The following is a 19076-nucleotide window of genomic DNA, read 5'->3' on the forward strand; positions in this document are numbered from 1 at the left end:
GATATAACGATATAAATTGCTCTGGTTTTATTTTCGAAAGATTTAATCTAGATGAGAGAAAGAGTCATGACTTATATAGATAGATAGATAATATACAGATAGTAGACACGAAAACACTTCATTCAGCTTCTAGAAATCAGTCATTTCGAATTCTAAATCAGACTATTCCTATAACTAAAACGTGATACACAGTAAATATTGAACCATTTAAAAAGTATTTTTATATATTCATGAATTAAAAAAAATCTCTACTAAGTGCTCGACGCTGAACAATAAAAATTGCGTGTAGATGTAACTGTAACATACATATGCTTGTTAAGACCTAGTCACGGTTGAAGTGATCTGGACAAGAATTGTTTGCGCACTCCATGTCGAGGATTTGTTGTAGTATAGAATTGTACTTTTTGAGCGAATAGAGGATCTTATTTCGTGCTTTTCTCTGAAAATCCTCCGAAGGCGTGATAAGTTGCGAATTGACATAGGAGATTAACCATGGAAGATCCGACACAGACATATTTACGTATTACAGTCGCTTACAACTTTATGTTGATAAATGGTGGTGTGTAAATTTATGTTGATAAATAAATATACTTTTTATTTCATTAAAAATTTATTTTGTACATACATGTAGAAAGCTTTACTTCTACCTTCGATATAACGCGTTTGTCAATTGGCAATGTGTTTGACGAAGAAATACACAATCACGGTTGCACGATGAAACGCAAAATATCTGCGAAAATTTCAACGACTCGTGACGTGTACACCGTCGATATTTTGTAGCTCGAAGAATAGTAGTTTTCGTGTTCAAGAACAGGGAATCCTATTTCGTGTGCTTGCTACCGAGGCGTGACTTGTTTGTAGAAAAGTTGGAAATGTAACGACAAAGTTATCACACGCTACGGTAGAACTTCTAATGAATCTGGAGAAGAACCACTCGCACTCGGACAAAATTGCCTTCCTTTTAACAATCCGCATCGGATAACAAGGCGGCATATTAGAATGTAAATTTACTCGGAAGTTTTTGTGGTGTGTAATTTATGAGCGAACACTTTTTGAAAGAATCTAGCGGAGAAATAAATTGTTGTTTATAGCTTGAGAATGCTTAAGAATAGCTTGAGAATGCTCGTAAGAGACGATTTGATTGCCGAGGATGATTTAACAAAGAGCAAAGAAAATATGCTGTGACAGAGTAATTTATCAAAAAAGAATATTTCCACAAATGCTATAATTATTACAAAACTTCGAAACATTAATTCCAATCGCGGCTTAAAAGTTTTTTTACACATGTATATCTAACAGATATACTTAAATTTTTGTCGAATATTATTTATTATATAAAATTATTTTTTCATTTAAATTAACATTAAAAAAATTTGTTATATTATTATATAGTATTGTTATGTTATTAATTATCTCAGAGAATTGCTGAACAAAGAACATTTGAGAATTTTTGTCATTTCTACATGTTTTGCAATATTTTGTTATTTTACTCAAATAACGCGCAACTAGTACGTCACAGCAAATTTGTGCAGCAAGAACTATGGTGCGCTATTCGACACAATTAAATTAACGGGTTTGCTGGTATTTTTGTCGGTGTGTCCAGGGGGAACGATTTGAGGAGATCTATGTTCGTGACCGAAGGATGCGTGATCTGTGTGTTAGAACACATTGATGGTATTCCTTCATGTATTTTTTGCGCTCGTTAGAGAATCCTGGAACAGTCGTTAATAGTGAAATACCTGCTCTTATTCGATTGCACTCGCAATGTCGCTGTAATTCGAGCACACTCTATAAATTACTGCGCTTGCCAGCTACGATCGAGTTAGCAGCAAATCCGATAATGTTTGCTTAAGTTTTCTATCTAGTATTTTTTCTTAAGAAAATGAACATTATTTCAATGGAAAATTTGAACGCATAAATATTTATATTTATAACAATGCAACAATGTGATAAAAGTTTGTAAGGCATGTAAGCTTTTGTTTTAACTCTATCTAAGAATTAAACTATTTAAATATAAATATATGTTTATTTTGAGGCGTCATTGATGGATAAAAACTCTTTATTACCAAGAGTTTATAATATTCAAATGAATTAATGATATTCAAATAAAAAAGCCAAAAATATTATAAATAAAGTAATGGGAATAAAATTTACAAACAGACAAAACTGTTGGATTTTATAATAAATTATGATATTTTTTGCACTTTTGCATCTTGTATTCGGCTTGAATATGCTTTTTTCTATTTATTTGTAAATCTAATTTATTTTAAATATATTTTATCGATCACAATCTCAGAGATTTGCTTTTCTTTTTATGTATAATATGTTGTTGACTGCTTTTGTTAACTTATTTTGTACACTGTATTTTTGTACATTGCATTTAAATTTTATTTATTAATATTGAGTTTTTGCTTCTGATACAATCATCCAAATGTTTTGATTTTTGAAGAGTCGTTATCACTATCAAACTATTTATCGATCTTTACAAATTTTTAGTGATTTGCGAAAAATCTTTGTAATGCATGTGTACTCTGGCAAAAGAAATCGATTTCTCAGCTGTCATAACAATTATACTTTTTCCACGAGAGATGTGGCAGAATATATTTTGCCGTGGCGCATCGTGGAATATATTTTTTTCCAAACGCGAGAAAAACGTGAAATAAAAAATTTGAAAGGAAGCTCTGCAAGGAAAATATGCTTTAAGAGCCGGATCGAGAAAAATTTCTGTTCGTCTTCAGGATACGCGAGAAATTCCGGAACATACATGGGACATAAGGATAGAGAGATGTGTGCGCCCATGAATAAGGTTATCTAGACAGAATGATGTCTTCCGTACCGCACCGAAGAATCGCATGTTACATTTTACGACAGGATCTGAGTTGAATGAGAAAATAGGCAAAGCGCGCACGCGGAGGTCGCGAAACAAGCTATTTGCTTTTCAAAAATTGCTGAAACGAGTTAAGTGCAGCCTGCTAATAGTGACGTTTTACTTTTTTTTACTTTTAAACAAAACAATAAATACACTTAAACTACAATATATACACTTAAAATTGAAATTTTTCTTAATTATTACAAGTTAAAAAAAGCATAATTTTGCGTAACGTGCAAAAAATATTCTATTCTTACTACAAACGTTTTTGTAATTTTATTTTTACACCTGCTTTCTTTTACATTTCCTCTATCTCATCTATTTCCATTTCTATGTTCGTAAGCAAGGTTCTCTTTGGAGAGAAAAACGGCAAGATTGAAAGTTTGTGAGAACCGAGTGAGTTCGTTCCTTGCACGAAATTTCTTGCTTACCGTTGAGAAATAGAGATTATCCGGGTCGGTGCGATACATCCATCGAAAAAAAAGAAACAAGCGCGTATTTCGCGGGACATTCAATCCAACATTACTCTACGTTACACAGGCATATTACATCCGCGAGCGAGACGTCTCACATTTCGATGCGCGCGTTACATTTTACAAGCGGTTCAGTATGCGAGAAATGCATCTGTGGATGCTGACGATGTGAGTGTGTGCGAAAGAGTTGCGGAGATGTACAAACGCGTCTCCAGAGACGGATGGTAAGGCGCACTTGGATTTTTGCGAAATATCGCAGTTTGTTCGCTGAATATAAGCGCACCGGTATGATTTGTATGCGCGACAGATCTCCACACAGTGAAATGTGATTTTACAATAAATATATTGTAAAATCTGTCTAAATAAACGGTCGGCACATTGGTTCCGATCCGGACGTCGAGTTGATCGAGGGTGCGTGGTTTAAAATACATCGGATAATACAACGAATGACACATTTTTCGGGAGCGGGTGACTATGTGTTAAGAGGGTACTGGAGCGAGATCCGAAGTCCGCACTGGGGTCTCTGCCCGGGAAGTGGCGCCCTCAAGTGGTTGAGTTAGTCTGTCTTTCTTTTAAAGTGAGACGGCCTAATCGCGCTGTCTCGCGTCACCGGTCTTTCGTCGCAAGGNTAAAGCACACCAGCCAATTCTTAGCACAATTTACTTATTTCTGAAGAAGCATTTTGGATTTGATGCAGTAAATACGCCTCAGAATCTTATTTAAGAAACGTCGGTTTACAGGTCGCTATAGTCGGTATCCAGTACCCTCTTAAACTCGTTCGTAAATTAATCACAAAATTCCGAAATCGGAACAACTGCCTAATTATTAGTGCCGCACACCAAATATGACTCTCGCTCTATCCTTGTCAGATCTCTTGTCAGTTTGCAACGATATATCACTTGAAAAGTGCTTGTCTATTTTCTTCATACGCAATCGATATGACACGCGAATAGGTAGATTATATAGAGAGATCAAATAAAATATTAATATCTTTTCTTTTTGAATAATAAATAAAAATTCTCTTGCTCTTTAAAAATTTTTTTTAGTGAAATCTTACTTCAAACGAGAGTGGATATTTATACCAAGAGATAGTGAAATATATATATATATATATATATATATATTTGAATAAGTTTCTTGGGATTATCTCAATTTATTCTAATATTAATTCATAAAGAAGAAACCGTTGTGAGAAATCACCTTCTCGATTGAACTCGAAATCTGGAACCTTCGTTTATACCACTGTTTGTCCTACTGATTCAGTTAATGATACTCAACTTTGCGATAGTTATTGCCAAATCGCTGCTTATAACAAATACGCTTATTCGTCACTTTACTTTTCATACAAATGAAAATATTTTTACTTTGCATTACGCAGAGTGAAAATGTTTGCTCTACGACACAGGATATATATATTTATTCCAATAACACAGAGTAATAAAATATTCATTCTATAAAAAGTAGAAGAAGATCTCATTTTATATGAGCAAAAAGTCAATCAAACTCCAGTGATTCGACAGTTACTCAATTTTTGAGTTCATTTGCACTCTACAAAATTTAGAGAGCGCGTGTCGTTTTTTCTTGTATTTTATGTATAGATACTTTTTCTTTTTGATATCGAAATGCAAAGAGATAGTTTTGCTCCAAAAGCGAACAAATTTCACGCTAGAATGACACAAAAGCTCAAAATATTATTTTCGCGTAGCTTCACAATAGTTTCGATTTAAGTTACTGCGGTCGTTGGGAAAAAGCGCGTCAGAACATCGAAAGAGCAATGAGATCTTCGACGAGAAAGGATCTTCTTTTCGGTTTGGTGAATGCCAAGAGAGTTTATGAGGCTAACGGCGAGAGAGAAAATGCTTCTTCGCGGATGAGAAGACGTGTGATTTGTGTTAGAATGCATCGATAGGTTTCCGGATACCGTCGAAGAAAATGATATTTTCTGCGGCGCGCAGAGGAGAATCGTATTTCGTTGGAAAATCGCCAGGAAACATCGCGAGTCAGTATCACGTGTGCTAAACGATCACCGTCGTGATTTATATACTGAGAACAACAATCGATAATCGCACATTTTCTTGAATATTTAGCTGCAGTGTTGCAAGAATAGTGTTTATAACAAGATAGTGGCGTTCGGTCACGTGCGCGCATGCGACTTCGAATGGGTAAAGTTGATAAATTCGAAAGTCGAATAAAAGATTCAATTTCTCCTCTCTTTCTCTCTCTCTCTCTCTCTCTTTTATATCACGAATATTATTTTGTTAAGTGTCGATTTGTTTGCAAGACAAAACTTTGCAGTGTTAACTTGTTTCATGCTAAGAATAGCAGAAAAAAGCGAGGTATATAGTTTTACGTATTGTATCTGAATGAAATCAGATGCTTCGTTTGCTGAAAGAGCTAAGAGAAATTTATCAATATTTTGTACTAAAACTCTCGGTCGATATAATGTGCATTTATATGTTTCTAATTTGCGGTATAAATTAGTATGATTTAATAAAAAAAGGAACAAATTTTTTAACGAAACAAAAAATAACTATTTATTCTTTACGAGAGTATATACTTCCTCACGCTGATGAAAATATTATTTGTAATACGAATGGTAGATTCGATTCGTATCAACGACCGAGCAGGTCTGTAGAATTTATCTGCGCGATCGCGGTATCTGGGTGTCCTCGTGAATAAATGATGACAAGTCGTACCGACTCAAAGGGTCGACGCACTCCGATGTTACTACATATCCGATTGTGTGCAGTGTGTAACGAGGTCGGTCAAACTTCGATATTGTAATACACTTACTAGCTCGCAACATGAAATAATAACATGCAATCGAGTTTTATTGTTCAACTATACAATATACTTGTTACATAAATATAATGTGTTACTTGCAATAGTAATTGAATATAAAAAAGTACTTAAAAAAAAAAGTATTACAGTTTTACTTATATACAAAGCAGGAAGATGTTATACGGAGGGACGTATTATATTTTATACATGGTAAGAGGAAGAGATATATAGAGTATATTAAATGAATTTTATCGGTGGTTTGATGAAGTAATAAACTGTTTCATCTCTCTCCATCAGTTCAGCTAGCGCCACTTCATTTTGCCAATAGCGGAGTCAATAGAAAGAAGCAGTTCGTCGTATTTCGACAGCGAGTTTCGCTTTGAGAAAATAGCATCTGCACAGTCTTTCTGCACGTTCTTAATGGAATTCGACTCGTTCCTTTTGGCGAAATAGAACTTCGTTCCGTTGTCGACTTCGCGGCAATGTAGTCTTTTATCGAACATCATTCTCACCGATGCTTGCGAGCGTGGATTTTCCCGCCGCGGGGAACAGAATGAACTTGGCCAGCGTCATCAGTTGTGACACTTTGTCCAACTCCCTTTTACTCGATTCCCGAAGGCTTTTTCTCTACGCTTGCGATAAATTGATTCGGCATGTACGAGTGTCGCGCACGCAAGCTCACGAAATTAGGTTGACTGATGGGCCGATTGATGTCACGTATATCGAATGTTTTCATCAGCTATACAAATACAATCAGAAACAAATTACAAGAAAGGACAATGTTTTAACGGCGAGAAAATTAATCTTGATTTAACAGAAGAAGAGTTTTGAAGAAGTTTCTCGAGTAATTAAATTTCTGGAGACTACATAAAAAGAACTTTTTTAAATTTTTAATGATTAAGTTTTATTATAAATCGATGCTTTTAGAGAGAAAAATAATAGTATTATGAACACATATAAGTTTGAGCAAAAGATATAATTCCAAACTTCACACGACACGGCATACACTTTCGTCATTATCGATGTACCGTTTGTCAAGTTTAGCACAATCGAGATTTAGCAGTTTTCAGATTTCCGCTCTCAATTCGTTTGGTAGTGACACACTAAACCAAATTGCTAAAAAGTATATTTTTGACAAAAGCAGAAATAGAATAGAAATTCTGATAGTTATTAAAGGTTAGTTATTAATATAGCCATGGCGTTATATTATGCGAAAATATAAGTCGTTCTATATTATTTATAATAATTTTATTAGATGAATTAAATATTTATTACACATATGTAGATATGCGATACGATTTTTTACGTAATTAAAATAAGATAGAATGTGCTTAGAATACATTAAACACTACTTTTTGAGAAGATTTGATCTCAATATGATGTTGGACTAATTTAAGCACACGGCGACAACGTAGAATGGTGTCATATAATCTCGTCACTTCTTGGCATCTTCAGCATTCTCGCATGTGGTCAACTGTTTGCTAACTTTGGCTACCACTCGCATTGTGCTAATTTGTGGGTCTGCGGTATGCCGCATTGTGGAGTGTTTTACCTCATTCCGGTAGACAGATACATGCAATGTGCGGCGCGTTGAGATAGACTCGCCAATGATTGTTGCAATGACAAATTTTCGCGTGCGAATTAATTTTACGTATTTTAACACTCAACAAAAATAGTTCTATGCAAATTTTACCTTTCTGACGGATTTTCTATCACAAGTAATTTTAAGTTACAGTATAATATAAATAATAGGCACATGTTCTCACATTTATATGATATATTTGAAAACATATCATTTTTTAATATTTGTAATGTCATCTTGCAATAATGTATTTAAATAAACGAAAGTAATATCGGAATATTATATTTGTCTATGAAATACAATCTGTTTCTCGTGATTCACAATTTTAGAAACGTTACAATAAAATTTACAATATATCAAATTTACAACCGAATGAATTTATGGCCATTATTATAACCACTTATATAGTTACTATCAATAAACTGTAATATTTGTGATATGTATTTTATTGCCGATGAAAAAAAGTGTTATGTACATACATTTATAGTACACTGAATAGTTTGTTTTTCTGTAACATCGAAATTACATGTATCTATAACGTTACAGCAAAATGGAAATTAAATAGCTGAATTGAATGTTTACTCATCAATGATAACAGCTGAATTATTGCTAATTAGATATATTAGCATTATTTTGCTAATGAGATTTTCACTTATAATCGCCACCGTGACTTATTGACTTTAATTTATCTAATTATCTTACTATTTATTATCGAAAAATAATATTACGCTATATTATTGAATAACCAATAGATAGAAACACTTCCAACAGAAATTATTTAGATTCTATATCTTTACGGTGCATTTAGTAAACGATAATAGAGATTTAATAAATAAAAATTTATGAAAAATAGTTTGTGTGATTGTAGAAAAAATACAGAAGAACATTATGCACATTATTAAACAGTTTGCCAAATTTAGAAAATGGACCAATTCTTATAGATTTATACAGAATGCACGATTTCTAATACAACGTGTTTACGTTAAACATTAAGCAAAAATGGAAATTAAAGTCACCACATCATTTCTCACGGATTACACATCTGCTGATATTTGTCACTTTTTGCGTCTTTTTTGCAGACGCGACATCTCACAAGCGCTACGAGGCCCTATTTGAAGTAGGGAACGAAACGAATGACAGCGGAAATATTGCGTTTTACACAGACGACCAGTGTTGGAGCTTTACAATCGTGCAAAGCCCGGAGGGTTGTAAAAGACAAATTGCGTAACGAGGAAGTCGGAAAGAGTCTGCAAAACGTGACGGTCCACTTCCTCGTCGTTCTAAATTTGCTCGTGCAAATATGTTCTATATTACTCGACAAAGAAGTACGCGACGATTAGCATAGAGGAGTAACATGCCAGAGAGTATTCTTTCCGCGTTATAAAAAATTACGAAATGTTGTCTTTCTAATTAAACAGATTTTATACAAACAAGAAAGAGGTATTCGTTTTGGAAATTAAAAAAAGAAAGCTTGTTTAATTTTCTGTCTAATTTTTTGAAAATAAAAATAATTGTAACATAAAAAATCTAGTTTTTAGATGCGCACATGTCATGCGTGTTATAATAGATAATGAAATTTTGAAAGTGTAATGCAGCATAATATAAAAGATACAATATAGAAGATAAAAGAGAGCGTATTAAAAAATTTTGTATCAATTTTCTATGGAAAGTTGTTAAATAAATATTAAAGTTTAATAAAACAATATCACACACATGAAAATTAATTATAATAGAAATACTATTTTATCTTCTACACACACACACACACACGTATACTTATGTATGTACATACATACATGTATATATACGTATATTTTTCTCTATAAACTTCTCGATCTTGTTTAACAAAGTAATTTTATAAAAAATATTGATTATTTTTAAATAATTGCCTCTATTAAAGGGCATATGTGGATTAAAAATGAAAAAAAGATGCGGAGAGAAATTTTAGTTCTGCTTGAAATAAATTGAGTAATTGCCAAATCCTTCCGTCAAAAAGATCGCTTGACATGCAATTAAGAGTAATTATGTTTGTAACGATTTGTAAGATTAAATTTCCATTACGTCCGTAGCAAAACGAATGATTTATGTGTTTGGTGCGTTTTCGAGGCGTTAATTAATATTGTGAACAATAGTTGAGATCGATAATGATGTTTTATTACTTATTAATCTAAAATTAATTAAATGATTCTCAATATGCACACATATTATGTATAAGACAAATTTTATCTGCAACATTGTTTTTTATACGAAAAAACAAATACATATATTTCTTATATATGTTTAAGTGTTTTATTATTTATGTGTTCTCTGTATCTATATGAATATGAAGTGGTTTTACATCTCTACTTTTTTATATAGACTACGTTCTAAAGTTCCCTGCCAGTACTGGAAATCTATAATATATGTCACCTAAACTATAAGTTCTGACAGTGATTCTGACAGTTTTTTCAGTACTGACAATGAATAACGGAACGCAACCATACTAAAAAGATCAAAGATAAAACTGGTTTGAAATTGGATAAATATTTTACAACTTTTTGTATTTGAACATTTAAATTTTTCTCTTATTGGAATTAGAATTGTGGCCGTGATGAAATTTTTGAAATTGTTAAATTTTCAATTTGTCATTGATAAGACAAATTTTCTGTGCCTGGGAAGCAAGCGGTCTAAAAATTTATAATTTGTGACACATTTTGTAAAAGCATTCAAAACGATCATATTTCAAGAAGCCATGATTTAGATGCTTCGTTGACAATAATTCCAATTGTTTGATTAAGAATCGAGAATTATCCTGCTGATTTATAACGCCGACGTTCAAGCGGAACTTTTGCCACGACCGACTTTTGCCCGCACTAGTCTCGAAGCATATAACCCGAAAATATCGCATAGCGTAGATTTGATCCCGCTTACATATATTCATAAAGGACACAAAGACGCAGATACATTTATTCATAAAACTGCGAGAACATAAGTGCGTTTATATGTGACTTCTTTGATAAGCAGGATCAGAGACTGGGGTATGTTCTATATACTTTTTTTGACAAGTTTAGAAACATGTACACTCTTATGCTTTTTTTCAAAAATAAATAAATAAATTCATTTATTTAAGAGTGACTGCATGAATGTGGGAAGGTTCTGAGTTCGACTTTTAACGAAAGTATTCTCTCTTTTTTGCAATAGATTTTTTAAATTTTATAAGAGAGTGAATTGTGGATAATTTATATATTACATATATTTGAGATGCAAATTGAGCACTTTAGATGAATTGATTTCAATTTGAAATTAATTTGAACTTTTATGTGTATTTTAATTTACGTTTAAAAATATATTTGCACATATATTCAGCATGTTAACTCTTATCTTGATTAAAACTACATTAGTTGAACGCTATCACGAGCTTAAATTTGTTGTAAAAAAACTATATTTTGTGGGTGTCTATTGTGTATGTATATTATAAGATTGAGAAATGTAATCAAATATATATAAAATAAAATGAAAAACATATAACAATTAAATATTCAACAACATATAACAATTAAATATTTAATGTATTTATTTATATGTGTATATATACATCTGACAACGTTTTATATGTTTTGTTGTTAATCTTTTGTGTCAAAAAATTTCAAAATCACGAGAAAATTGTTGGTCTGCCGGATCCGACGATAGTTGTAAACAAAAAGAAGGAAGTAGAGAAGAGTAAGTGTGCGAACATACGTTGTGTTTTGTATGCAACCGACGCGGTTGGTTTCGCGTCGTGCATTTCACAAATGCGAGCAGCGTGCTTGAAATCTTTTTTTTCTCTTTTTCGAGTGCACTGATGGTTTGCTCGGCAAATTGAATGAGAGGCCGACGATTTTAATTGGAATGAAACTTACACCGATTTTCAAAGACAGAGAGAGAGAGAGAGAGAGAGAGAGAGAGAGAGAGTAAAATTTTTCGATGATTTGAATTGTATTCGCATGTAGTGGTTGTAAGATAAAATGAAATTCGATCCATTGTGCCGCAATACACTTCTAGTCTTGAAAAGTCAGAATGTATTGTACAAAGACTCTTCAAGTACAAATTTATATTTCGTACAAGTTAAGATTTCTCTAAATTTTATTTTAATAAATCAAATCTTCTCTCTTTTTGGTCTGTGTATTTCAACATATTTGATTTATTTCGTATCCGTTGATCCATAAAATATTGAGATTTGAATATAAATAAGTAATAGGAAATTGAATTTTGCGATGTGAAAGCTGCTAGCGGGCGCGTACAAGTGAGTCAGAAGCCGCTATAAAACCGGAATGACTCGCGTCAGTCGACGAGACGACGGTTATCTTACTCATGCATTATGTAACCCGTCGGATTTCGACATCCAATCCCGCGGCCGCATCGCGAGTTCATACGCTTGTATGATTATCGCTTAATTCCTTGAATTGTAGATTTTTTCGTCACTATCATGCAAAGTACAAAAGTAATTTTTAACCTGCGCCGAATAATAATAATTCTTAAGTATGCATGCATTTTTTACGAGAATGAAATATTATTTTATCCTGAGCAGATAAAGTAAAATCTCTAATATGAAGTATCAATGTGAAGACAAAAAAAGTATGTTAAATATATGATAAGTATTTTTACTATTTTGATTGTTTTACATATACTCATATTAAATTAAATTATTTAAACAAAAATTCTTCTCTACTATATACTTAAAATACAAAATATTTATAACATGGACAGCTTATACAGATAAAGCTAAAAGTACCATAAGATACCGTGACAAGCTTAAAAATTCATTATTTATGCCATGTGACGCAACTGTATCTCCGCAATTTCATAGTTGTGTGACCATGAGTCACATTAAGTCTACTCCTGAACGATGTTTACTTTAATCGAAGCTATATACGATAAAATGACATGCAATCAGTTGTTTGCTGGGTGGCGGCACGTTGGTCGCTTAATAAGTAACTTCTCTTCCGCTTCGCCGTTTTCAATTCGATGCAGAGTCGAGCATGTCTTGATACTCAACAGTGAATTACGGAAGAGTTACGCCAGAGAGAGAGAAAGAAACAGCAGCAGTAACAGCATAGAAAAAAAATAACGCACGAGGAAAAATATTGTCACGAATAGCTTTCATTTTTCTAGGGATTAGTTTATTGCGCTATGTGCAAAGTCAAAAGCTCATGTATTTAGCGTTTCTTTTGAGATGACTAAATGTATTGCACACTTGAAACATTCAAGTTATTTAGTTATTGTAGCAGTTCACGGAAGAAATGATGAATAATACAAATAAAAAAATTGAGTGTTTCTTAACTCGTCACATTGTCTGACGTGTCACTCTCTCTTTCTCTCTTTCAAAACTTGTATAAATACATTGAAGCGTTTATATTTTAAAGAGACACATTTTAAGAGTGCTTTAGTTTTTATTTATCACCTGCAGTTCTTCGGAATTCACATAAATGCAATTTTCGTGGCGTATATTTATATACATATACACATTTTATAACTTTCAAGAGAATGCTCTTTCTCAAAGATTGTGGGAAGAAAAGAACAAGATTATTGACATTTTCAATCTCAAGATCTTTACGTATTATCTCTGCTCGAGCACTTTTATCTAGTACTTTATTTAAGAGTAACTACCTTTTCGCTGTGGGTTAAATCGTGCAAGATTCTTCGACATATGTAGTTTCGTATCGATTGCAAATTACGCTTTCGACTTCCCCTCGCTCATTATGTTTCAAGTTTGTACCGTGCATTGAACTAAAGTGAGATTTATACATCCGTGTTATTTTAGTTTTTTTTTATTTATCAAACTGCAAAAGATCTGCCATCGGAAATTGATTGTACCGTAAAAGTAAAAAACTTTAACGTATCCGCTAATTTATTTTTGTTGGCAAGAGAATAAGCTACAATTAAATTTAGGAGAGAGTTTACTTGTGAAACAAAGCGCGTTTTATATCTTTCAACTATTTCTCCCTCGCGTAAACTTCTTTTTTCGTGTAACAAAGCACAGAGTGGCAGCTTTTGCAGAAAATAAATATATATATCGTGATTAACTCTCTCGTTTGTCTTTTTATTGGAAAATTAATATTACTAATTTTATGGCGATATCTTTTTTCTTATCGTACAATTTCTTTTTGCGTGATGTTACTGTTATTTTCTATAAATGCGGTAACAGTCGCAAATCTAATTTATTTAAGCGTTATTTCAATCGCTTTTATGCGTAATGTCAATCGTCTCTCTCGTTCGTAAGACACGACACTCCGCCGAGCAGAACGAACTATCACCTTGCGCTACGCTGTTATTTGCTAAACGTGAGTGAAGCTATGTAATCATTGTAGGTCTTTCCTACAATTACAGGACGCGATTAACCCTCGACTGCTACGCTTAAATCTAGGTAACGTAATTACCGTCTCTTGAGATTACTATGTTCGATTCTAACAAATAGATAGTGCAATTCGTATTAACGGATCAGAAAACAATACTAATTTGACTTTTATGTATCACAATAACAGAAAAAAAACACCTGAATTACTTTGTTTTGCTTGACAATATAAATAAGCAAGTATGCGTTTCTTTTGAAATTCCGTGATAGAGGTGACGTACTTATACTATACAGGATGTCTGATGAAAATTTTTACACGCCGAAGTACAAAGATAGATCGAGTTAATCTGAACAGAAAAGTCATTTACTATTTTTACAAAATATTGAATTATTAATTAATGAAATATTGAATTATTAATTAATGAATGTGAGCCAATGAGCATGTGGCAAGCGATGGTCCGCATTCTGTAAGCATGTGTGATTTTTAGTTTGGTATCGCCGTAAAAATTAGCTGAAGTCACGCCGCTCGCGCTTGTTTGCTCCGCTTCTTGTTGCTAAGACATTGCATGAAGTAAGGCATTTTTCTTTACAACTGAAAATCATACACGCCGACAGAGTTTCGACCATCACTTTTAACGCGCTCATTGACTCACATTCATTAATTAATAGTTCAGTGTGTACGATGTTTGCTTTGCTAACAAATAGCGCATATAAGTTAGCGTAGCACGAAGAGCCGATTTATCACGTAGTTCGATCTGATGATCAATAAATACAGTTTACTACTGGCTACATCACCTATTCTATACTGGAAAAAGTATCCAATCGGGAATCGCTCCCGTTTTTCAGTCGTTATCCTATCATGAACTCGAGATAGTTCCCGAAACGATGCCGAAGCTTCCAACACGATACGAGTGCAAAGTCGGAAAGTCCAATTGGAGTAGTTTCGTTTCTCCGGCATTCGGCGAACATCGACAGCGTCGACGAACTACATTTGCATGGGTTTATCAACCGATTCAAAAGTGTGATTCCTCACTCTTCAAAGTTATTTATAGATTTATAAGATCCTTTAGAATTACCTACAAGATCTCTATCGCGTTTAAAAATGTTAATTTATTTTTGCGTTTGAATAAACATTTTCTGATTATATTTTTCGTTTGACAAAAGAAATCAGCAGATATGCGATTTCTTATTTTTATGCACGATAATTTCTGTAATAGATGTGAAGACACGAAAATTAATTGCAACTAATTTTACAATGATCGCACGTAAAATGTTTTTGTGTGAGAAAAAGCAATTTAAAGCAGTTAGTTTAGTATATACATACAAGAGTATGCATCAGTAGAGTACGCGCGGAAGGTAAATATCACCACATTGCAACTTGCTGTGATTTTTTTCAATCGCTTCTCTTTTATAGACTGCTCTAAATATCGCACTTAAACGGACCATCAAATAATGACGTATGCGTCAATTTGTACGCAAGTTGTATTTGCGAATTTCGATTTTTTACATATTCGTTCATGCGATAGGAAGCATACCTATAGTTGGTTCTCTTTTTGTCCACCAATTTTTTTTAATTAACTTTTTGCGATCCATTAAAAGAGCCGTGAAACAGGAGATTTAGTTTACGATCCTATCGGCCACTGAAGCTAAATTTTATCGCGTTGCTATAAATTTTCGTTTGTGGTCGCGAAAAGAACGATTTTCTCCGGAAACAGCCTGATATCTTTGTCTAGCGCCAAGCGTTGCGCTTATTTCATTAGACAGAAGTATCGATCGATTGGACTCAAATGAATCGACGTAACGCCTCGGACTGAAAACGATTAGTTTTTTGATTTGGTTTTAAATGGCAATGAAATATCTGTCGGAATAACCAAAAAAAAGACAAAACAAAAAACTGTTGTAAATGGCAGTTAATTATGCTATGATAGAGTAAAAAGAGAATTAATTTTTTTAAACAAGAAATTTGAACAGATGCGAGCAAAAATACATAGATGTTTGTGTGTATGTCAATTTTTTTTATTTACAATATACATACTTACTTTTCTATTTTAATCCCGATTTTCAGTCATAAAATAAATCGAGTTGGTATGATCCGATATTAGCATTTCCAGGCACGTAATCGCTATCGAGGGAAAAGTGGGCTATGCGTGCGTGCCGCTTTTCACGTCTGAGGAAAATCGAGAAAGAGGGACAAATATGCTTATGATCGAAGAGGAGCATTTTGAACTAAAAGCCGTACTTAAGCAACTTCTCTCTCTCTCTCTCTCTCTCTCTCTCTCTCTCTCTCTCTCTCTCTCTCTTTCTTTCTTTCTTTCTACCTACTTCGTTTTTCTTTCATGTGTTAAACAATGGATCAGGCCGATTGATTGAATGAATTGCTTTTGATGTAAGGCAATATTACTCAATACCGCTTGAGCACGTATCGCCGAATGTTTACTGATCTCTGGACCTGATCTCTGGAGAAACAACAGTAATCACAGTGATATCTAGTTGCTGAACGGTATATTTTGCGTGCCAGTGCGCTCATTTAATGTTGTGAGGAGTATCGAGTCGCCTCGAACACATCTCTCCAGTTGCACTTTTGCAACATGATCATATTCAATAGCTTCTTTTTTGAAAGTACCAAGAATAGTAAACGATCGATGTTGATAGCGTAATAGTGTAGGAACCATCATTCGTTTGCTGAACAGCAATGTTTAAACATATTTTAATTAAGAAGTATATTGATGTTATATTATTTGATTTTAATATTGTTGTTAAAATTTGGAACGTTCGTTGAGCAAAAAAATATATTTTGACAAAGACGTTCCAGACCTTCTTTTATGGTAAATTGACATGTTTTTATCGCGTAATATTCATTGACATGTAGCAAAACTTTGTAACAAAAGTCTGGAGAAATCATCAACAATGGTTTTTCGATTTGCATACGTCATTGCAATACTGATTTCTTTAATTTTTTAAACTTAATCGTTCCGAATCTTTATTTGTAACAAATCTGGAGTATTTTGTCGTGTAATATCTATTGACATGTAACAAGACTGTTATCTTGTTCTGACGGAATTATATAAAAATTTCACAAGTTTTAATATAATTGGAAGATTCAGCACGGAGAATAATATAAAATACAAAGTAGAATAGACGCAAGGTTGAATATTTAAGTGCATGATGTATCGCATCAATTAATTTAAATTAAGAAATGTGTCGTGTATTTATCAACAATTATTTGACCAACAAATTTGAAAGAGCGATTAATTATTGAGCGTCACTCAATTCACACATAATCATTGACGCATATCTCTTGACCCCGATTGGTGTAAAGATATGAAACGCGCAAAGAGTACGTTAAATATGACATTGGATGTTGCATTTTGTTATAATAATCATCATATAATTACCGTAGATGAGAGAAAGAGAGAGAGAGAGAGAGAGAGAGAGAGAGAAAGAGTGTGTGTATGTGTGTGTGTGTGCGTGCGTGTGTGCGTGCGCGCGCGCGCGTGTGAGGTAATTTTCAACTGGGGATGACGTTCGACCGTTGATGCGTCCGTAATCGTGCCGGATCTGTCCTCAAGATCACTCACGGCAATGGAGCGAGATTTACAGGCGCTTCTAGTACTTTGATGTATTTTCCACAAATGTTCGAAATACACGACGTACGCGTATTCACTGCTCGTAGAAAGAAGATGGATTTGGAAGATAAGAGAGTTATGTGATAGCTAATGAGAGAGTTGTGAAAGAGTTAGAAAACGTGCGTCAGATGAAATAACAATCCCTGACACGTCTCTAGGACTAGTTGCAATAGGCAGGCAAGATTAAGCGATTTACAGGAAAATTGATGGTGTTGCTGCTTTAGAATGTGCGAGAAAAATGAGCTCGTTGTGTGTGAGACATGGACGATTAGCCGAGAGAAGAAGAGCGATATAGTACAAATTAGACCAGATCCGAGGATACGTTTACTTACTTATGGGATAAAAAATACGGAGAAAAAGTTTTTTCGTGTGTGCGTTAAAAATTGCATTAAAAGAAAACTCTCACACTTTGTCGTTTCAATATATCGATATTATTACGTACAAAAATTATTATTATACCAAATTCGCATTTTGTTATATATATATATATATATTTATATATACATATATATATTCTATATATATATATGTATATATGTATATGTGTATATATATAGTGATACACGCAATAATAATATTATATCATTAAAATATCTAATTAAAAGATGGATTTCTGCGTTTTTTTCTTTCGAGAAAATGCGCAATTTTTAGACGACATGCCTCATACATGAACATGTTGGCAAAAATGTTTGCTGAAGCCCGGCTGTGACTATTTCAGCAAGAAATATCCGGCAGAGCCGCGTAGGCGGGAAGAGTTTGGGAAGAACGAAAGAAAAGGATCGCATTAGATATGAAGCTTTTCACAAGTCGAAGCTTGGACGCATATATTGGCGCACTAGCTTTAAGCAGCGCACAAATATTTTTCGTGGCCAGTTGAACTCAACGTATCTAGACATTATCATCGAGATAGAGAGAGAGAGAGAGAATGTGTGTATTATAGAATAATTTACGACCATTTCTCTCTCTTTCCTCTCTTCTACAAATGTATGTAACATTGTTAATTGCATAAGTATTTATTATTATAATATTTTTTCACACAATGAGTTTATTACAGATAGTATCCATTTTACCAAGCTAGCTATAATAGTCATATGTATAATAAATATTGAAATTGCAATGATTCTCATAATACATAGAAGTAATATTGTTCACTATACAAATAGTGTGTATTCTAAATAATATTTATATTTTGTAGTCATTTTCTGTAACGTAGTCGCATCAGAGATTACAAGTATATTTCAGAAAATATCTATATTTTGTTTGAATATAATGGTACTTCGTTTTGCATTTTAAATTGTGTTTTTTAAACACTATGTACAGGAGGTATTTTCTCATTCAAATTCTGATTGAATATCAGCGCGTAATTACAACATTACGTTACATTAAAAATTAAAGAATTTTGGCCGAAGCGCAAGTTTAACTAGGAACGATCCAA

At 33.3% G+C, this 19076-nt stretch overlaps 1 protein-coding gene across 5 annotated transcripts in view; it reads left to right on the plus strand.

Annotated features, from left to right (window-relative positions):
• The window catches only part of LOC109853364 (furin-like protease 1), a 167271-nt gene that overhangs the window by 24316 nt on the left and 123879 nt on the right, over nucleotides 1–19076 (plus strand). The gene's annotated exons all lie outside the window — the stretch shown is intronic.

This window comes from Pseudomyrmex gracilis, unplaced genomic scaffold (genome assembly GCF_002006095.1).
Source record: "Pseudomyrmex gracilis isolate BER0280 unplaced genomic scaffold, ASM200609v1 scaffold_47, whole genome shotgun sequence".
In the NCBI taxonomy this organism is placed as follows: domain Eukaryota; kingdom Metazoa; phylum Arthropoda; class Insecta; order Hymenoptera; family Formicidae; genus Pseudomyrmex; species Pseudomyrmex gracilis.